Raw genomic sequence first — 23,232 nt, 5'->3', positions numbered from 1 at the left:
GCATCACTATGGCAAGTCTGCCTAGAGGTTTGGTATGTGTAGCAGCAAGCACCCCAAGCGTCCTCAGGGTCGCTGCCACCACAGGTTCTTGGATCTGCTTTGATAAAGGAAAGCAACTCAAAATGAGTTAACAAGCTTACTTTACTCAGTCAGACATATATCATTTACCTTGTTCAGGGGAAAAAGGTCAGCACCCCGAACTTCAAAGTATACAGGCAGAATTATCAAGACAGAAACAGATCAAGTAGACAGCTTTCCAAACTGTCCAACCATTACATCCATACCAAATCAACATCTGGGTTTCAACATCTGAGTTTTTCAAAGCCGGGGGGGCTTCGGACAACGGCTTCCCAGAATCCATATCAAATCACAGAACACTTTTCAAAGTGAGCCCCCAAAACAAAGCTACACATCAGGGCTTATATAGCTTTCTCCTGGCTCAGAGAATGTAACAACCTTATTGACTCACTGGCCAATCAATAAGTATCTACTGAAAAACAAGCCTCCCACCCCAGGCTCCAGGTGCACTTTAGCCTAGGGGCAGGGAAGATCTTTAAATTTATATTCCCATTACAGTATGTTCAAGATGTTGCAAATGTAAATTCCAATCAATTTGAGCACACCTAGTAATATTCAGAGCTTAAAGAGTACAATATCTGGCACATAGTAGGTGTTTAATAAATGTTTGATGATTAATTGATTTGAAATTTCAGAACTACAACATGCTGCCTCTAATAATACCAATGCATTTATTTTCTTTTGTCGTTAGCCTTGTTCCACCATATCCAGCTTTTTGTTGCTTCATTTGGGGTTTCTTGGCAAAGATGTTAGAGTGTTTCCCATTTCCTTCTCTGGTGGATCATTTTACAGATGAGAAAATTGAGGCAAACAGGATTAAGTGACTTGCCTGTGGTCACATCGCTCTAAGTGTCTGAGGCCTGATTTGAATTTAGGAAGATGGGTCTTCCTGATTCCAGGCCCAGCACTCTATCCATTTTATCAACCATCTACCATTTATTGTTTATCAACCATCTAGTTGCCACATTTATTTCTTACCCTTAAGTATGCACTTTGCCTATATGTATGCAACATCATTTATTTTGTTTCCCCGACAGGTCTATCTCAATTTCAGTAAAAAAAAAAGTATTAGTCGATCACAATTCTCAGCTATATGAATTATTATCCCAGTGGTGTAGATTACAACCCATTCACACCTTCTTATCCTTGTGGTTCTTATTCATGACCTCCTATAAATCCTTCATAAAGGGCCCACTCAACATGTTAGAAACCTCCTAATAGGTCTTTACCATGATAGTATCGTTTATGTCACTTCTTTTGTGCCATTCATCAATGTGAATTTACTGCTGCCTATTTATTCCTGCCATGCAGACCATTGTCCTTTGGGTCACTCATAATTCTAATTCATCAGAGATTTTGGTGCTCCATGATCCACAGACATATGGCATCCCTGGGAGAATATTGGTATTAGAAAGATGGGTTTTTATTTTATGGAGCAGCTTGGGACCATTAAAATTACTATGCAATTAGGCAAGTGTGATCCTGCCTGCTCCCTTTCTCCTCTTCAGTTCTGGGCCAACTCATTCCCCATCTGTGATATTTATCTAAAATGTACATCCTGGAGAAAAAAAAATAATGCTCTGCCCATTAAATTGTATATCATCCTACTGGATAGACTCCTATTTGAGTATTCCCAATGCATCACTCAAATTATATTAAAAATAAATAAGGAAGGATTATTTGTTTTAGAATAGCACTCATCACAGGTTATTTTAAATGTTTCCTCATTACATTTTATAAATGTTTGTTTACATATTAATTATATATGTGTATATATACATATATCATATGGAAGCAATATGCCACTAAATTCCTTATATTTTCTTATTGTTCAGTTTATGGTTAATTATTTGGCTGTGTGGCTTAAGGAATGAGTGTTATCTGCTTGATTGTAAAACTCCATAAAGTAGAGGTGCTAGATGGATCTCCATCATCATATGCTTCAATCTCCTGTACTTTTGATAAGCCTGGAAGATATCTGGAAGAATAAACATTGACAATGTACTTTAGATAAAGAAGAACGTATGGGGAATCAGGAGATTGGAATTGGTGTTCTAGTTACAGGTGACATTATCATTTCAGACAAATAAAGCAATTTCCTTCTCTCTAAAATAAAGGACTCATTTGATATCACTAATCTTTTCCATCTCTGCCATCCGATTATTCTCTAAATCAGGCTTTTCTGAAACTATAAATATGAACTTAAATGCTTCTCCAAAGTGACCTAAGCAATGTGTCTATTCCTCTTCTAACTTATTCCATGTCTATCTGCATCTAGTGTAACTAAGAATGGCAGAGTTGGTTATCATTTTTTTAAAAAATTATTTATAAAAACAGCTTCTATTTAATATGCAGCATGAATAAAAATGGAAATGAATGCACTTTTAATATGAAAAAAGCACATTTTCTATAAACTATATTCTATCTGTGATTAAGTGCTTGTCTGTGGCTGAATGTCACTGTGTTTGCATAATTGTTGACTTTGGGGTATTCATTTTCATGGTACATAAACAATGTTTTATTGCTTTGTAATGTTGATTCTTAGAATAGTATTTGTGTTAGTAAATAATGACATTTGATTTTAATTTTATGACAGGTTTTGTCAGCATTACATGGAAGAATTATAGAATCTATTTCTACCTGGTTCATTCTGCATTCCAAGCTCTTGTTGAGTTCAGGATTTGTGATTCAGAACAGATGGCACAATCCTGTTAAGATCAATTCTAATAATTTCTTTCATACTAGCCTATTAAGATTCTAGAAGGGAAGGAAATTTTAGATTGCACATTTTTAGAGGAAAATGAACATGATCCAAATGGCACTCTTGTTATATGCCTGATTATTATTTAATAAAAAAAATACCCTGCTGCTTAAGGCACATAAAGTTGAGCCTTATATGGGTAAATCAAAAGACAGAGCTTCCTAAAATCAGAATTGGAGATAAAGGACAAAAATATGGACTTTCTTTTGAGTATATATTATTGTCTCATTTTTAATATGAAATTTTATCTAATCTTTACAAAATCAGGTTTTATAAAAAAAACATGCATTTGAGATTCCCTTTTTATTATATGTATTTTTTGTCTGATGCAATTTATCAGACATCATAGGCTTATCTACAAAATACTTCCTAGAGTCTTTACTTTTGCTTATGGATAATCTTTTTTTTTATGTTGAGATTTGTTAGCTTTAATTTTAGAGGATGTTATTTGACCTGGTCCCAAATTTTAAAGACATGTTATTTTGGGCTGGCATTCTTCTTTGACTCAATAAAAGTCCCATGCAAATACCTTTTCATAAGATAGAAATGACACTGGTTTCTAGAGGGCTGTGCCAGAATAGTCTAAACTGTGGCAGGTTGTACCTATCTACATAGGTTTAAAGTAGAGGACAGGGAATTTTACAAGGAATAGATCTATATGCTATTCCCTGTACCTTTCAGAGTGCTGACATTCCAAAAAAAAGTTCCCTGATTTATTTTTGTCTTGTTTTTTAAAAATCTTTCACATTTATTACATATATATATATATATATATATATATATATATACATATATATATATATATATATATAAAGAGAGAGAGAGGGCTCTCTATGAGAGATATTACTGCCATGGAGACTTGAAATATGGAGACAATGCAATATAGCTATATCTACATATAGATATTTAGATATACCTATATATACATAGCTATGGATATAAATATATTTATCTATAGATACACAAAAGTTGATTGCCACCAGCGATGATTTCTATGATTAATTAATTACAGCAGTGATATGAAATTGGGAATGAAAATTGGCTTATCTCCCCCCTTTAATTCTCTCTTTCCTGCAAAGGAGGGGAAATGAAAAGTAAAGATTTAGACACATAAGGGATACCTATTTGCCCACTGGTCAAAGAAAGCAAAGGACTTGGTATACTGGTATCACTTGTCCACTCCACAATCTTTCATTTCCACTGGTACCCAATCTTTTCTACTCCAATCCTCATAGTTCTATTTGTACCTCCTTTCCCATACACCTTGACTTTGGGCTTTGTCTATGGGTAGATCATCTGCCATTTATTCCTGCTCCCTATGTGGACATTTCAGATACAGTATCAGTCCCAACTAGAACACCAGTATGACTACTGTACTGCCTTCCTTGTTTTTCTACCTCATGTGGAATCCTTTTATTTGCAGAATTTCACTCAAGTTTAACTTAACAGGAATTTGAGAAAAATGATTGCTCACCTGTCATAGTGGTTTCCTATATAGTGAGACTGTGCAATGCTGGAAGAAGGGTGAACTATACATGTGGTAATAATTTTTTTAAGTGAGATATTCATAAGGAAAATAAGAAAAATGTAAAGATTTATATGTTAGATAATAAAACATGGTTTATATAATTGATAAAATGTTACCCCTTTCTTACATAGTTTAAAATATCCATTTCAATTGATCTCCCTGACTCTTGTCCCTGCTTTCCAGTCTAATCTCCACAAATCTACTAAAAGTGGCATTATTAAATCACCCTTCAACTCAATAAACTCCACTGGCTCCCTATTATCTCTAATATTAATTATTAATTCAGTGGAATTTAAGTTCCTCCAGGAAGAACCTAATTGAAACATAGCTTTCCAGGCTTGTTTCACATTGTTTCCCAGATTATTTATTCTCCAACTCCATCATACCCATACTTGCTTTTCCATGAACACTGTATTCCTTTTCCAGCTTCTGATACTTTGCAATTTCCCACTCTCCAAACCCAGAATGCACTTTTTTTCTCTGCTTCATTTAATCCTTAGTTCCCCATAATATTCAACTCAGCATGGCTACTTACATAAGAATTAACAACAAAAATATTCCTCCAGTTATTAATGTCCCCTTCAAAGAATTATTTCCAAAGAAATGCCAATAAATTTAATTTTGTGAATATATAACTGTGCATGTATGTATATATACATATACATATATGTATACATACATATATACCATGAAACCACATAAATAAATTCCCAAAGAGCAAATACCATTTGCTCTTTGTATCCTCATTGACTAGCAAAGTCTTACAGGCAGTAGGTTCTAAATAAAAATATACTAAATTAAATTAACAGATAGATGCATACGTAGAAGTATGTTTTTTTTCAAAATGCAATTTTGGTTATTTTAATCAACTTAATAAGATTTGCTAATTTAGAATTCTTAGTTACTTCAGTCATTTATATGAAGAGGAATTTGGATTATATTAATGAAACAAAAGTATTTTTTTTTAATTTGGGGCATTTTTACAAAAGGTTTAAAATGTTAATAGGAGTGAGATATATCAATTTTGGCCAGTTAGTTTTTACTTATTCCATGGGAACTAACAGTAGCCCCAACTTTGCCTACAGGAACTAGGTAAAAAAGTTATGATAGAAAAATACCTCTCCTTTAGAGATTAAATATAGCAAATTCCATTGAAGTATCATCTTTTACTATAAAAGGATATCACTCACTTATAATAATTATTTCTACTATATACATTTAGAAGTTTTTATCTAAAACAAATAATGTATGTGTGAAAATATGTTTAAATTGACATAATACCTAGAAATGGAAGAGACAGAGGATTCATTTTTAGTCTCATATTGCTCTGTTGGCTAAAAGTCTATGTGCTTTAATCCAGATAAATGATAGTTTTTTTATTCATTTCATAATCATATAATGAATTTATGTGAATAAATATTCCATTAATTGATAGGGTGGTAATCTTTTGTCTGGAGTACATAAGGAAACTACTTTCATTCGGATAATTTGCAAGTTTTATGGAAAGTCATATCAGAATTTTGCTATATATCTCCTAATGAATAAATATTAAATGGAAGTGTCAATAGTGTATAATTACAAAAAGAAGACCTTTAACTGGTTTATATAGCTCAATTATTTTAAATTGATGACCGACACTACATTTAGTACAGAAGCCTTGGGGAAAATCTTATCCTGTAATTTATTTAATCATTTATTTATCTTTTATTTTATTTTAAAAAGTGAGAATGATTTCCTGGGAATTGATTAAATTCTAAGAATTGATTAAAGTCTAATATTTTATAAAGTAGCAAGATCTGGACAAATGTAATTGTGGATGTGTATATTAGTATTCACATGCATATTTTATTGTTCAGTTGTTTCAGACATGCCTGATTCTTTGAGACCCCATTTGGGGTTTTCTTGACAAAAATACTGGAGTGGTTTGTCCTTTACTTCCCCATCACATTTTACAGATGAGAAACTGAAGAAAGCAGAGTTAAGTGACTTACCTAGGATTACACAACTAGTAAGTGTCTGAGGCCAGATTTGAACTCACTAAGATGGGTCTTCCTGACTCCAGGCTCTGCACTCCATCCACTGTACCATCTAACTGAACCTTAGTTCTCTACTAAAGTAATTCAAATGGGGCGGCCAGGTAGCACAGCGAGTAAGAGCACCGGCTCCAGTGTGGGAATCACCTGGAGATCGAATCCCAGGCTCATACACTTAGCACCTACCCAGAAACACCTGGCCATGTAACCTTGAACAAGTTACTTAACCCCAATTGCTTAGGGGCAGCCAGGTAGCTCAGCGAGTAAGAGCACCGGCTCCAGTGTTGGGATGACCTGGATCAAATCCAGGCTCAGATACTCAGCACCACACCCAGAAATAACTGACCGTGTAACTTTGAGCAAGTTACTTAACCCCGATTGCTTAAAAAAAATAAAATAAAAAAATAAAGTAATTCAAATGACCTCATAAAACAAAAATAACTAGTATCCACCAAATATCAGAATGCCTCCTTACTTCTACTGCTAACTAGATTACTTCTCTAGTTCATTTTATATCTTTAGTTGCTCAAGTTTTAATTCCTAATAAGAGTAGTTTTTGAATGAGCAAGTAAGAGAGCAAACATAGTTCCACATGTTCAAAGTTTAAAAAACAAAAACATCAAGAAAATCATAATGAATATATTTGAATATACCATTGGATTTATGATCTCATCAATATGAGTATTCCTTTCCATGATACATATCCCAACCATCCATGACTGTTCATCTTCTCCATATCTCTTCACATTCACTATGAGAGATCCACCTAACATTTATGGAACTTATTTGTTTTCTTTTAATATTTGTACATGGTGTAGTGGGAGAAGTATAACTATGGAGTCATAGGATCTGATTTTTTTTTAAGCAATCGGGGTTAAGTAACTTGCTCAAGGTTACACGGCCAGTTATTTCTGGGTGTGGTGCTAAGTATATGAGCCCGGATTCAATCCCCCAGGTCATACCGACACTGGGGCCGGTGCTCTTACTTGCTATGCTACCTGGCCGCCCCTAGGATCTGAATTTGAATCCTGGTTTTGCTGTTTTTTACTTTTGTAACCTCAAGTATAATCCAATTGCCTTATACAGAGATCAGTTTCCTTATCTATAAAATGAAAAGCATGTACTAGGTACTATTGAAAATCCCTTCCACCTCTAGATCTCTGTTAATATGACTATCAGTGTATTTGTTCTATGTACTAGCTATCTCTTGTTCTGACTTTTATGACCATTCTCTCTTTTTAGTCCATATAAATCATTGATAAAATCCTATGAATAACTTCTTTATTTGTTGTATGTCCCTCGCTGCTAATATTAACTATACCATTTCTACATTACCAATTAGTTCATCCTCAGCTTCATTATTTTTGTTAAAGTACAATGCTCCATGATTTTCAGTCACTCCTCTTCACTAGAAGGATAGTAGTATTCAGAAATGGACCTTTTCAGAAAAGAAGTTTAGGATCATAAAAAGATCTTTGCATTTTCCTAAAGACAATCCAGTTTTTCCTTCTCTTCCCTTTCAATTCTGTTCTCAGCTCACTATCCATTTACAACATCTTTCTATGTGATTTTATGTATACTGATGGATGAGCTCTATAGGTTTCCCATACAATTGCATGCCATCTTCTGGATAAGTGTTTGGCCAAAACAAACTCTTATTGAAACTAAGGCTGGAAGACTAGAGAAGCAGTGTAAAATAATGGGCAGAAAGATACTCTCAAGCTGAGAAAGACATGGCTTTGAGCCTTTCCTCTTTTCACATACTCTATGATACTAGGAATTATTCTGATATTCTGATATATATATATATATATATATATATATATATTTCTTGCTATTTTTATGTCTAGCACCTACTTCGGTGCTTGACACATAGTAGGCACTCAACAAATGCTTGTAAATTGACAAATTGACCAAGTCACTTGACTCATTAAGATTGTAAATTGTGCATCATTTGCCAGTTTGCTTTGCTAGAGAGAAATTCCTCACAACAGGCTCCTGACACCAATAAAATCACAGGTTTAGACCATAAAAACAACTATAAAAATAAATTTGAAAAACTACTGAAAACCTTGTCTTTTTTTTTTCATTTTCCTGTGCTCTTATTTTTATGCTGTTTACGTTCTTTTTCTTTTTGTTTTCTTTGGGGTGGTAGACAGGAAGATCAGATTATATTTGGTTACAGTTGCATGTTTAGGCACATTTTTAGGGTAGCCATTAATCTATTATATTCACACCATCAGAAATAGCTTTGATTGAAGTGTGATGAAGTTTTGTCTATCTATATTAATATGTTGGAAAACTGTAGAATGAATATTGAATAGAAAAATGTAGGATTAATCTGAGATGCTTATTGATCATTGATAAATGTAGGTAACAGAAAAAAATTTGAAGAACAATTTGAATGTTAACAATTAATGAGATATATTCATTTTAATTCTTTATAATAACAGATAATCACTATTTTCCAAACAGAATCCTAGAACATAAAAATCTCTGTTCGAATGGGAAAGGCTCATTAGCATATGCTGTATTCTTCTCTAGGTTCAGTTGCTTTATAAAAAAAAAAAAAACTATGTTTACAACTTTTCCTAATGCACATGAAGGAGACTATCCTATGGCAAATACCTAAGGGTTTCAATTTAATTCTCTTTCTGCTTATTTAAAGAAACTGCCTGGGAACTCTTAAGCAAAGAGCTTTTCTTCTGGTTTAACAAGAACAGGGTAAAACCTACTTTGGATGTTTCATCTTAAGTGTGGTGTCACAATATATTGAAATTTAATTTCCTCTTTGATGTACAATGGAAGTACACTCTGCTCTTTCAAATATTTTCTCAAATATCTCTTCAGCCTTGTAGCCCCTGTTAGGTAATCCGCGTCTGTACAACCAATGGATGATCTGAATGTGTCAGAAGAAAGGAAAAAAAAAAGAAAGTAAGGAAAGAAAACAAAACCCAGTAACTTCTCATCTCTTAGATTTGTCCAGCTTTATGGGTTGTTTTGTTTTATTTTTGTGATTTACCTTCTGAGGGTATTATCACAACTTACATTTTCCCATAGGGGGCATGTATTTACCCATGCACAAAGACCTAATTATGCAAATGATCACTCAATTTTAAATCCAATAAATATAGCCAACACAACCTGTAAAAGAATGTACTTTATATTAATATTCAGTTGCTTGTAAGGTATAAAAAATATGTTTTTAGAGAAACTTTGTATTTTTGTATTTGTATTTTTGAAAAATCACTTCATTATCAATGTTTATTGATAATATTATTTTCAGGATCTATTAATTGATGATCAAATAATCTTTGGTGTTTGTTGTTGTTATTGCTTTAAAAATAAGCTCTTTTGGCATCTTTACAATGTCAAGAAAAACCATGGAAGTGCCCATAATATTGGTTGGACCTGTCACGGAGAGTCTCTGGGTAGGCATGACAAGAATTTTCAAGGATGGGCAAATATACTGGGGTTGCTATTTGAATCACTGGAAGGAAAAACCATATCATTAAAATCATGAATCAATTTGAATATTTGAATTAGGCCACAGTTATGTTGAGTGGACCTTCTGTGGTGAATTCATTATAGTGCATGATAGAGAATTGCACAGGATGAGAAGATGTGGATGGGTTCCAATCTATACTATTGAATGAAGTAGCCACATTGATGAAATCATAGATGCTATTAAGTGCTAGACAGTTAATATTAAGCCTCTACTGACCTCAGTGTAATACAATTCAATTCATTGCTACCAAAGTAATGATTGTCCATAATGATAATTCAGTCATCAACTGAATTTGTTATTGACATATGTTATTGACAAAATTTTAAAATTCCTTTCAATTAGACACTTAAATGTCTATTATGCATATGCCACTGTCCTAAAACATACAGATGAAAAGATGGTATTGGATTAAGGATATAGTCTACTCAAGAAATGTATAGCCTAGCAGGAGAATGATATATCAATACAAATTAATAGAATTCAATTTATAAAACTGCTACATTCTTAGAAGAGGTCAAATAGAATGTCATGACATTGGTACAAGAATGGCTAACTAATTTATATTAAACGTGTTAATTATAATATTACTGTGTTGTAAGAAAAAATAAATATGATGGATATAAAACAAACATCGGAAAGGCATATAAACTGATGCTCAGTAAGGAGAATCAAGGGAAAAATATACACAAAGGCTATCAAATGTCATGGGAAAGAATATAAACAACAAAACAATCTAAATTGATCTAGCATGTCCAATAGACTAAATATGAGAAAATATCTTTCCTGATTTTTTTCAGAGGTGAGAGTCAATGTGTTTGTAAAACCACATATAATGTCACACTTTATGGATATGTTAGTTTTAGTGAACTATTTTTTTTTCTTTTTTAAATATTTTGTAAAGGAATGACACTCTGGCAGGGAGAAGAAAGTGGAAGGAGGGAAATATTGGTATATGGGAATGATATAAAAATGAAGGATGTCATTATTTTAAAAAAAAAGGAATATCCTGAAAGGTTCAAATAGAAGGCAATGGTGTTTATGATATCAGTTCAGAGAAGTAATCATGAATGAGGCGGTGTCTGAGTAGGGTAGAAGGAATACATCAAAATTATGTGTGCTGAAGAATCTTTTCTAGATGTGGAGTACAGCAGGGTCAAATCACAGTAAATTAAAAATCTTATAAAATGATAACTATCTTTACTTGTAATTGGAAAAAATATAGTATTTTGTGGAAAAACAGAAAACTTAAATGAATTAACGTTAATTCCTTATACGAAAAATAATACATGTCCTAACTTGTAATGACAAGTCATTGACACAAGTCTTATTCACAAATTTGTCACTATTTCTTCCTTGGAAGAAATAACTTGGGGTTATTTTGGGTGCTCAATTTTCCTATCTTAAGCATGAAGTCAATATCCTAAAATTTTCTAAAATCTATAGAAATGATATCTCATCATTTAAAAAGGTAAATGTATCAAATCTGATCATATTATTCAATTCCTTATTTTATACATGTGGAAACAGGGAGTCAAAAAGATTACAAGATCATGATGTAGTTAGTGACAGAGGTGATCTCAATACCAAATACAATAACCTTCCACTAGACATACTGTCTTTCCAACAACTTGGATCTTCCCTGTTCCTAAGTTTGCATCTATGGATATGATAGGATCATATATTTTCCCTCAGACTTATATTTCTTAAAGTCATTATTTTACAAGAAAAGATCCCAGTGCATTTTCATGGGTTCTTCTGTTCATTTAGTAACATACTGTTTTTTATTGCTAATCTTTATTTTCCTTTTGCTTCTGCATTCTAAAATCTTCCCAAGAGTTAAAGGGCAAGAATTGAATGGTACATCATCCCAACTTTCTCAGGTAAGCTAATAGTTAAGATACAGTTTGGGGAGCTGTATATCTAGAACAAAGAAGATTCATAGCATATCTGAAGAGATACTATTTCATATTCTATCTGGAGACTTTTTTTCTGCAAAATCATTTTAGCACTAGAGGGAAGCTGAGGTTCCAGGATCTCTATGAAAACGATCCTGGGTGGTTTTAAGTCTATACACACAAACCAACACTTTTTCATATTTCTCTTCAAGTACTGAAACCTACAAATTATTACTTAAAAGCAAATTTCAAACATGAATTGAGACTATCCTAACCTGCCTGTTCTAGGGATGACATTTAAACAATTAATTTCCTTTTTTTTAATGATGATTGTCCCACCAAACTAATAATCCCAATCAAGAGCTTTGCAAATGACTGTTTTAAAAAGTGCTTTTGGGCAGCTAGGTGGCACAGTGAATGGAGCACTGGCCCTGGAGTCAGGAGGACCTGAGTTCAAATCTGGCCTTAGACAAAACACAAAAACTAGCCATGTGACCTTGGGCAAGTCACTTAACCTCAATTGCCCTCCAAACAGAAAAAAAAAGGGGGGGAAGGGGGCTTTTAAGTACATTGCTATCATTCTTGCATTATGACCAGCACAAACAATCAACATAAGTTCTGTTGTCGCTTTTGAACTTTTGATTGAACATGTCTTTCCTTTGATACCTTTCCTTTGTCATTTAAGGCTGGTATCTAGTCAAATGATACAACAATTAAAGAAGTACTTCTACAAACTAATGAAAGGAGATGTTACTTAAGAGGCAAGCAAATCATACAGTGGATATGGTGCTGGGCATGGAGTCAGGAAGAGGAAATTTCAAACCCTCAGACCTCATTTACTTACTAGCCCTGTGACCCAGAGCAAGTCATTTAATTTCAGTCTCCTTCAGTGTCCTTAATTGTATAATGGTGATTAAAAATAGCACATATCTTCAAGGGTCTTTCTGATAATATATGTAAAGCACTTAGCACTCTGCCTGGCACATAGTAGGTTAAAATGTTTCTTTACTTATACCTATTGTTATATATTCAGTAAAATATAAAAAGCGAAGAATAGTGTAATAAAGATTTCATTTTCTTGTTACCACATAGCTTTAGAGTTTGCCAGCTTTTAATCTAAAGACTCGTTGTAAAACAGGACATAATACCCTGCTTGAACTCCCAGTTGTTTTAATGTACTTAAAAGTTCAAATGTGCTATTATGCCAAGGTTTTTATTGTTTCTATAAAACAGTTTTTATTTCCCATTAGATAGTAGGTTGCTAACCCAAGAGGACTTCTCTGGTAGCAGCATAGAATGAATTCAAAAACTGATGTGAACCAGCAACAAAGATCATTTAAAGTTGAGATCTGTTTAAGACAAACAATGGCAATTCAGTCATCAAAAACTTTCTTCTGTTTTCTCTTAGTAGTTTATCCATTCCTTCAGTAATATATCTAATTGTCTCTTAGTCCCATTAACCCAATGGTAATGGCACAGCTACTACCTTTTTTTCTGCTAGTGGGAAACCAACCATCAGAGATTTAATATGAAGAAAGTGCTTTAATCCCCTACCTTCCATGTTTCACAGACATTTTCCGCCACCCTCCCACCCCAGGAAGGACCTAAATGGTTAAATACACTAAGTCCTAATTGTGATTGGAGCATGGAAAGCCAAACTATAAAAGAGAAAGAAAGCATAATAGAATATCTTTGGGGGAAATAGAGTTATAGTCATTCATCAGCATCAATAGCAAATGTGTATGCAGAACTATTGACTAATGTTCTTGAGAAGTCACAAAAAATGAAAGTCATGCAGACTAGACCTGGAATTTCTCAGCTGGGGGAACTTCCTTTATAAATACAGAGCAACAATTCCTCTAAAAATTGCAGTCTTGGAGAGTTTTCATGTATATTAAGTGGTTGTTACTTGCTCAGGATATAACAGCTAATCTGTCTCAGTGGTTGGACTTGAACCCAGGCATTCCTGGCTACTAATTAAATTCTTCTTCTACTATGAAATTTTGTCTCTCAGTCTGCAATTCAAGATTCTCTTCAATCTGAATCATCCCATTTCATTTTTATTTCTTTTTTTATTTTTAATTTTATGTTCATTTTTAGTTTACAACATTCATTTTCACAAGATTTTGAGTTACAAATTTTCTCCCCATCGGTCTCCTACCCACCACCCCAGAATACCAATCCCACTGAATACCCCCTCCCCCACTTTGCTCTCTCCTATATGCTCCCCCATTCCTCCTCCAACTTTCCAGTAGGGCAAGATGTATCTCCATACCCCAGTGCCTGTATAGCATATATCCCAGTGTATGTAAAATAATAATAATAATAATAATATTTTTAAAACATTTGATTTTAAAACTTTGAATTTCTGGGGCGGCCAGGTAGCACAGCGAGTAAGAGCACTGGCTCCAGTGTTGAGAAGACCTGGAGATCGAATCCCGGGCTCAGACACTTAGCACCCACCCAGAAACACCTGGCCGTGTAACCTTGAGCAAGTTACTTAACCCCAATTGCTTAGGGGCAGGAAGGTGGCTCAGCGAGTAAGAGCACAGGGTCCAGTGTCGGGATGACCTGGATCAAATCTGGGCTCAGATACTCAGCACCACACCCAGAAATAACTGGCTGTGTAACCTTGCGCAAGTTACTTAACCCCGATTGCTTTAAAAAAACTTTGAATTCCAGATTCTTTCCCTTCTTCCCTCATCACCCACCCATACTGGGAAGATAAGCAATTCAATATAGGTTGTACATGTGTAGTTACACAAAACATGTCCATAGTGCATATATTGTGAAAGACTGACTATATTTCCCTCCATCCTATCTCCCCCCCACTTGATCTATTTTCTATTTTGACCCTGTCAATTTTCAAAAGTGGATGCTTTTAACTTTCCTCCCCCCTAATCTTCCCTCCCTTCTATCATTCCCCCTCTTATCCCCTTCCTCCCTACTCCCCTGTAAGGTAATGTGTGGGGTACAAAGACCCTAACCCAAACTGACTACTCGGAGACCTGTAAAAGTGAAGATAGAAAGTTTTATTAGAATCTCATGAGAAGTGGGCAGTCCAGTCACTGGAAGAATGCCCAGGAGAGGAGGCCACCATACAGAAGCTAAAGCTGGGTTAAATAAGCAAGGGTTACACACCCCTCCCAAACATTAATATAATTATTACTAATGAGACTCTAATTTTGTTAGATAATATACATAAGGCATTAGGTCCATTATGCAAGTGCAGTACAACCTCAGAATACTGAACCCCCTTTCAGTTTAACCTAGATACACCCTTATCTGGGCCTGGGAACCCCAAGGCCACTGTCTGTTTCCTGATTGGTCAAATCCACCTGCTGCTGCCAGCTCCTTCCATTCTATATTATTTTTAGTATTATCTAGGAGTTTTTCTGGGAACCAGGGACTGAGCTTCTTCTCAAGGCTACTGTCTGGTACTTTTTATCAGTAGTCTTGTTCAGCAATTATTGCAGTTCTTTAGAAACTTAAATCTTTTATGGTAAGCTGGGTGAGAAGGACTGACTAGAATAGAGCAGCTATACAGAAAGATTTCTAAAGTTTCAAAGTCACATAATTTCTAGAAAATGGAAACTTAGGCCTAAGGCCTAAGGACTTACTTACTTTAGCAGATAGTCTCTGAGAAAGCACCCTTTTACATTTCCCATACAGAAAGGTACCCAATTTAGTGTGTATGTTATTCCCTCTTTAAGCCAAATTCAATGAGAGTGAGGTTTACCTATTTCCTTTTGCCTTCCTGTTCTTCCCCTCCATTGTAACAGTTTTCCCTTGCTTCTTTTATATGAGGTAATTTACACTATTGTGCCTCTCCCTATCTCCTCTCATTATATTGCTCTCTCACCTCAATTTTATTTTTTAAAATAAAATACCTTCCTATTCAATTTATCCTGATCCCTCTTTGTATACCTGTACACATATATACACACACTCACATATGTATTCATACTCACCTATATCCTCCTAGACATATATATATATATATATATATATATGGATGTGTAGATATATATACATTTATATTTGCTTCAACTATCCTCATACTGAAATGTTTCATAAGTTACAATTATTGTTTTGCCATGTAGGAATGTAAATAGTTCAACTTTGATAATTTCCTTATGATTTATTTTCCCTGTTTACCTTCTCATGCTTCTCTTGCTTCTTGTATTTAAATATCAGATTTTTTATTCAACTCTGGCTTTTCCATCAAGAATGCTTGAAAGTCTTCCACCTCATTGAATGACCATACTTTCCCTGAAACATTAAACTCAGTTTTGCTGGGTAGGTGATTCTTGGTTTTAATACCAGCTCCTTTGACCTCTGGAATATCATATTCCAAGTCCATCGATTCCTCATTGAAGAAGCTGCCAGATCTTGTGTTATCCTGATTGTGTTTCCACAATATTCAAATTGTTTCTTCCTGGCTGCTTGCAATATTTTCTCCTTGATCTGGGAACTCCAGAACCTGGCTATAATTTTCCTATGAGTTTTCTTTTGGGGATCTTTTTCAAGAAGTGATTGGTGGATTCTTTCAACCTCTATTTTGCCCTCTTGTTCTAAAACATCAGGGCAATTTTTGTTGAGAATTTCTTGAAGGGTAATTTCTAGGTTCTTTTTTGATCATGGTTTTCAGGTAGTCCAATAATTTTTAAATTCTCTATCCTGGATCTATTTTCCAGGTCAGTGGTTTTTCCAATGAGATATTTCACATTACCTTATATTTTTTCATTTATTTGGATCTGTTTGGTAGTATCTTGATTTCTCATAAATTCACTAGCTTCCATTTGCTCCAATCTAATTCTGAAGGAATTATTCTCTTCAGTGAGCTTTTGAGATTCTCTTTCCATCTGGCAAATTTAGTATTTTAAAGCATTCTTCTCCTCATTGCCTTTTTGAGCCTCTTTTGCCATTTGAGTTAGTCTATTTTTTAAGGTGCTATTTTCTTCAGTCAAGTTGTTGACTCTCTTTTCATGATTTTCTTGCATCATTCTCATTTCTCTTCCCAATTTTTTCCTCCACTTCTCTTATTTGGTTTCCAAAATCCTTCTTAAGCTCCTCTATGGCTTGTAAGCAGTTCATATTTTTCTTGGAAACTTTTGGTGCAGGAGTTCTGATTTCATTGTCTTCCTCCTGTTCCATGCTTTGATCCCTTTTGTCCCCAAGAAAGGAATCCAAAGTTGTATTTCTGTGCTTGCTTTGCTTCCTTTGCTTGCTCATGTTACCACTCAAGTACTTGACTTTTGAGTTTTTGCCACAGTAGAACTCTGCTTCATAGAGGAGAGCTTTGTCTCAAATTGCTGGGATTTCTCAGTTGTTGAAGCTATTAGTTGGCTGCCCTCTCAGAAGCCTCCACTTGCTCTGGCACCCTGGTCACACACCCCAGGACCTCCACCCTAGACAGCAATCCAGATTCAAGTAGGTTAAAGCAACAGTGATTCCCTCTCAGACTGGTTGCTTGGTCTCTCTACAATCTGCAAGCCAGGAGCTCTGAAGCAGCCATGTGGCAGCAGCCACTGCATCTCAGCTGCTTCTCCCTCCAGGGACAGAGGCTGGACTGCACTCTCAGACCCCTGTTCCCACAAAGACCACACTGAACTCTCACTTTGTCTTTGGCATTTATGGGTTGATAATTCTGGAAACCACCACAGCTCCTGGTGATCCACTCTCCTGCAGTCCCTCCAGGTGGCACTCATCATGGCCATGCTCAGGATAAAACCGAAGGCTCATCTGGCACTGGGCTGTGCTCCCAGTATGCTGAGATGGACCCTTCCTGTCATCCTGCCGGGCTGTCTTCAGCAGGAAGTTTGTTTCTTTCTGTCACTTTGTGGGTTCTGTAGCCCTAAAATTTGTTTAGAGTAATTTTTTATAGGTATTTGAGGTGGTTATGTAGGGAGCATACTGAGTTTTCCTGCTTCTATTCCACCATCTTGGCTCCACGCCCCCCCACCCCATTCAAATTTTTAAGGAATTATTTTCTTAAATGAGCTTTTGTATCTCCTTTTCTACTTGGGAAATTCGATTTTTTAAAGAGTTCTTTTCTTCAACAGTCTTTAAGGAATTGTTTCCTTAAATCAAATTTTTGTCCTTCTTTTTCCAAGGTATTGACTTTCTCTTGCATAACTCCTTTCTTTTCCTAATTTTTCTTCTACCTCTGTGATTTATAAAATCCTTTTTGAGTTCCTCTGAGAAAGCTTTTTGGACTTGAGACCAATTTATATACCCTTCTGAGTCTTCCTGATTAGGCATTTTGACACTGAATTTCTATTTTGATCTTCTCTGTTGTCATAGTAGTTTTCTTTGGTCAGGTATCTTTTCTTTTTTTGTTTTGTTTTGGTTTTTTTTTGGGGGGGGAGCAGGGGGGATTTGCTCATTTTTAGTTGATTTTGTGACTTTTAAAGTTGAGCTCTGCACCTGGGGTACAGAGAGCACTGTCCCAAGCTTCTTGCACTGGGGAGTCAGGGGACTAATCACTAGATTTCTGTTCTGGGGCTTCAGGTGCTAGATGTTTTTCCACTGTGCTAAGGTGGCACGGCCTATTTGGCCTGTTGTACCAGGGTTCCAAGGACTGAAAGTTTGCCTTTTGTGCTGGGGCTGGAAGCCTCAGCTGACCTACTGTGCCACTGGACTACTAAGCTAGGACCTAGAGGCTTCATTTGCTATTTGCTGTGGCTAAGAGCCTCCCACTGGCTTGCCTGGCTCCTCTTTTACACAAGTAAGACAGACCTTTCCTGAAGTACTTCTAAATTATCCTAGGCTGGAAATTTGTTTCACTTTGTCTTTTCATGGGTTCTGCCACTTCAGAATCTATTTAGAGGCTGGATATGACATTGTTTTTGAGGGAAACTGGGGAGAGCTCAGGCAACTTCCTGACTTCTCTCTGCCATCTTGGCTCCATCCCCTTTGTCTTTTTTTTTAAAGGCAATCAACATTAAGTAACTTGTTCAGGGTCACACAGCTAGTAAGTGTTTGAGGTTACATTTGAATTCAGGTCCTCCTGACTTCAAGGCCTATATACACTATCCACTCTCCTTCCTAACTGCCCTAAAACGTTTGTCTTAAATTTTGCATAGCTCTCTTTTTCCTCCTCATAGTCTTTCCTAGAACCTTAAAAATGTTATATATTCCCTGCTTAGTTTTTCAACAGATGATTCATTGTTTGTACATAACTAAATGTACAGAAGATAGAATGTAGGGGGCTGGGCCGCGTCCACTCTGAAGGGGGGCGGGGCCGGCAGATGTGGAGCCTGGCGCCTGACTAGGAGAAAGAGGCAGCCGGAGGCCTGGACAGCAGACGGCGCTCAAGCTGCTCACTGATGAGTAGAAGCCACTGCGGCTGAATCCGCCAGAGGGAATCGTGGCAGGCCTGAAGAACGAAGAGAACTTCTTTGGGTGTGAAGGCTTGATCATGGGCCCAGAAGCCACATGCTTCGAGTTTGGTGTTTTTCCTGCGATTCTGAGCTTTCCTCTGGACTACCCGCTCAACCTCCCGAAGATGAGGTTCACCTGTGAAATGTTCCACCCCAACCTCTACGCTGGGAAGGGTTTGCATCTCCTTCCGCCTTACCCCAGCGACGACCCCATGGGCTACGAAAGTCCGGTGCAGAGTTTGGAGAAGATCCTCCTCTCCATGGCGAGCAGCTGGCAGAGCCAAATGACGAGAGCGATGCCAACGTGGATGCCTCGAAGATGGGGCGGGATGACCGGGAACAGTTTTATGGTATTGCCGAGCAGATCGTTCAGAAGTCCCTGGGGCTCTAGGACCTGCCCTCTCCCCCCGCCCCTTCCTTGTCTCTCCCACCACCACACCCACACCCACACACACACCAATCCCCTCCTCCCCAGGCTCCGCCCCCTTCCGCCCCACCTTTCACCCCATCACTTGGTTGGTGACTAGGGAGCTTCCCCTCTGCTCAGCCTCCCGAAGCTCCTTTCTTTGGTTGGATGGCGGCTTCTGCGTGGACCGGGGTTGAGGTCTGTGCTACCTTTATGGCGAGGGGGTTGTGAAAGGCTAGGCTTTCAGCGAACAGGCCCTCAGTCTCCCTGAGGCTGGGGAAAGAAATGCTGGGGGCCCAAGAAGATTCCAGATCTAGCAATGGGTGTTTACCTATGTGCCACTTGGTAAACATCCTGTGATCAAATTCTGTCCTTACAATTTGACAAATACATATTTTTTCTTATAAAATAAAAGATAGAATGTATTTTACCTCTGATATAATATTTTACCTCTGTATATATAAATAACTATAAGATAGAAGATACCAATAATTAAAGTTTTCCTATTTTTTTTCCTTTTTAGCAACCGGGTTAAATAACTTGCTCAAGGTTACATGGCCAGGTGTTTCTGGGTGGGTGCTAAGTGTCTGAGCCCAGATTCCATCCCCAGGTCATGCGGACACTGGAGCCGGTGCTCTCACTCGCTGTGCTACCTGGCCACCCCTAGTTTTCCTATTTTTTATAATGACAACAAACATGCCATTTGACTCAAGCATATTAAATAACTTTGCGCAATATTTTTAGTATTACTTGAATTTAACATGTATTTATACATTCTACAGCATAATGGAACAGTTAAAAGACATCCATTTATAACAATCTCCTCTTTGACAACCTTTGTTGGGAATCATTAAATAGAGGGATGCGCCTGTTGATTTGGTCCAAAGAAATCTCAGTCAGTTTTCCCTATTCTTTTCCCTGAGAAACATTTTCTATAAATGGCATTCTTGCAGCCTTACAAAATGATGTCTTGCATCTATAAAAAAATTTTACCATGAAATAGGGAAATAGAATGTCAAGTAATCCCTACAATAAGAGATAGTGTTTCACAGTACTCAAGCAATTTTTGCTTGGCTTCTTTGCCTCACTCTATTGGTGAGATGAAAGACTTAATACCAAAATATAGCAGCTGTGTGTAGAGATTTAAAGGATTTTGGAGAAATAGAAAAATGACCACTGGCATCTGATACACAACCATTCTTGTCCACCTAGAATCATTCGTGTCTTATTTGTGATAGTAGACCAGTATCATGGATGGTAGTGTATAGAATATTTGAGCAGTGTCCCTTTACATGTTGAGATTTCAGAGATAGGTAGATTCATTAGTCAGGTCTTAGAATGAGGTTCTCAAGCCACTGGAGCCATTGATCTTCCCATCCTATTCAGCCACTCAGTTTTATCCATGGGAATTACTAAATGCTTCCATAGTACTCTCCAATTCCATTGTGAACAACCTGTTGTGAATTAATTACTTGTTTTCCATTTTTACTGTGGAAAATGAGAGGTTTGTTATAAATCATCATATTTTCAGGTTGGCTCTTAGAATTCAGTAGACTGAAGTTCATGGAAACACTTGAGTTTTAAAGGAGTGAGCATGCTTTAAGAAATTGCAACTGAGAAATGTTTGAAATGTGGGACACACACTATATGATGAGTGCATATTGCTTTTTGTAATTTTATCAAGTTTTATTCATTTAATTAAACTATTGCTTATCTGTTAAAGCATAAGTGGTTTAAACAACACTGTTTTTTAAAGACTAGAAAAGATGGTAAATTGGCCTTGAATCAATCAATCATGGTTGACAGATATTATTTGACTTAGAGGTCTATATACAATAAGCAGCAAAATGCTGAGTAATAGACAGCCAACTGCCCTCTGGGCCTGACTGTTGTAAGGATGCCTGCCAAGTGAGAAAATAGAATCATTTGATCTGAGTATATTGATTGAATATTTGTCATTCCCTAAACACATTACTTGCTTTCTCACCTTTATTTACACATACTATTCCTGAAATATAGAATATTCCTCCTCCTAACTTTGATTATTGAAATAGTATTCCTTCTGTGGTATAGCTAGGTGATGCAGTAGATATAGTACTGGCCCTGGAGTCATGAGGACCCCTGATCAAATCTGGCCTGAGATACTTAGTAGCTGTGTGACCCTGGGCAAGTCATTTAATTTTGTTTGCCTCAGTTTCCTCATCATTAAAATGAGCAGAAGGAAACGGCAAATCACTCCAGTATACTTACAAAGAAAACCCCAAATGGGGTCATGGAGAATTGGACACTACTGAAATGTGATGGAATCCTAATAAAGCTGCCCCCAGCCCCAGTATTCAAACTTCATTATAAGTCTGGCCCTTGTGAACAGCAGGCCCACTGCACCTACCTACCTCCCCCCAACCAATGTCTTAACTTCTTTGTATATGCCTCACTGCTCACTGGAACAACAGGTGTGTACCTGAACTCTTAGTTCCCACAGAAACAGCAGGTGTGTCCATATGATGGGAACCCAGCTACTGTCTCTACCTGGTCACTGCCCCCAGACCCTTCCCACAGAAACAGGTATGTTATTGTATTCAATCACAGTCACATCATCCATCTAGCCCAAGACAGGACCATGATAGCTAGCCAGTAGGAGGGCAGAATGACCAGAATGTTTAACCACCGAACCATAGATGGGACCCCTCCTCTATTACCTAATCCCTTAACAAACTCCTCCTGCCTTTTTAAAATTAATGATATTCCTCTATTCTATGTAAATTTCTGTTGTGTAATTGCATCTTTACCCTATAAAAATCCATCTTGCTTTCTATAAAGTTGCTGGTTTCTCTTGAAATTTAGCCTTCTTCATAAGGGGCGTCAACTCAATAAATGCCAATACTTGGATTAGAGGTGGTCTGACTCTGAATTCTTTGAGATGATTCTACCACCACACATCATGAAACTGAAACAGTTTTTGGGTGGGCAGAGTCCCCACCTCAACAGCTTTTTGGCGTGCCTGGGTTTAAACCACAGCAGCTTTTTGGCGTCTCTGAGTGGGCCTGAATCTCTGACTCTGACCTCCCTCTCCACATGGAGCAGAAGTCTCTGATTCCAACCCCCTCTCATCCAAAGGTAAGCCTATCTTTTTCCCTTCTCTTAGCTGGGAGGTCCTTCAAGCATCTAGGAAGTCTTGACTGGATTGCTTGGGCCCTTGTGGCTAGCAAACTCCCCTAGACAGAGGACACCCTGCTTGGGAATTTTGTGGGGAATTCTTTATGAACTCAATTCTTCATCCTTCAGTGAGATGCCACTGAAGAGATGAATGTGGCTATAGGAGGAATTTCCTTAGGCTTATTGGCATTTAGTCCCAACTCCCATCCCATGGGACTACTAAACTGTAACAGCACCTGGTCTTTATATAATCTGGAAGACCAAGAAAAGTTATTGCTGTCTGTGCTTTCTGTTTGTATCTGTCTGTGCCTATGTCTGTGTAAAATCTGAGTCTGACAGCTTGTAAGATTCAAAAAGCAGCAACAACAAATTCATTGTAAGATGTGATGGGAAAAGTCATTGATGTGGAGTCAAAGTATCTGCATTGAAATTTATATTACCTTTCTTATTACATCTATGACTTTGGGCAAATAAATTACCCA

The 23,232-nt window shown here is 36.7% G+C and overlaps 1 protein-coding gene and 1 pseudogene across 4 annotated transcripts in view; both read left to right on the top strand.

The window, feature by feature from the left end:
- Positions 1-23,232, top strand: part of KHDRBS2 (KH RNA binding domain containing, signal transduction associated 2) — an 890,357-nt gene that overhangs the window by 380,787 nt on the left and 486,338 nt on the right. The window lies entirely within an intron of this gene.
- LOC138148159 (ubiquitin-conjugating enzyme E2 G2 pseudogene) lies at positions 18,959-19,579 on the top strand (annotated as a pseudogene).

The sequence above is a fragment of the Petaurus breviceps genome, unplaced genomic scaffold (assembly GCF_028583685.1).
Source record: "Petaurus breviceps papuanus isolate PSGF00001 unplaced genomic scaffold, PetGlider_PUasm1.0 90822, whole genome shotgun sequence".
Classification (NCBI taxonomy): domain Eukaryota; kingdom Metazoa; phylum Chordata; class Mammalia; order Diprotodontia; family Petauridae; genus Petaurus; species Petaurus breviceps.
The sequence above is the reverse complement of the archived record's forward strand: the minus strand, read 5'-3'. Positions and strand labels throughout refer to the sequence as shown.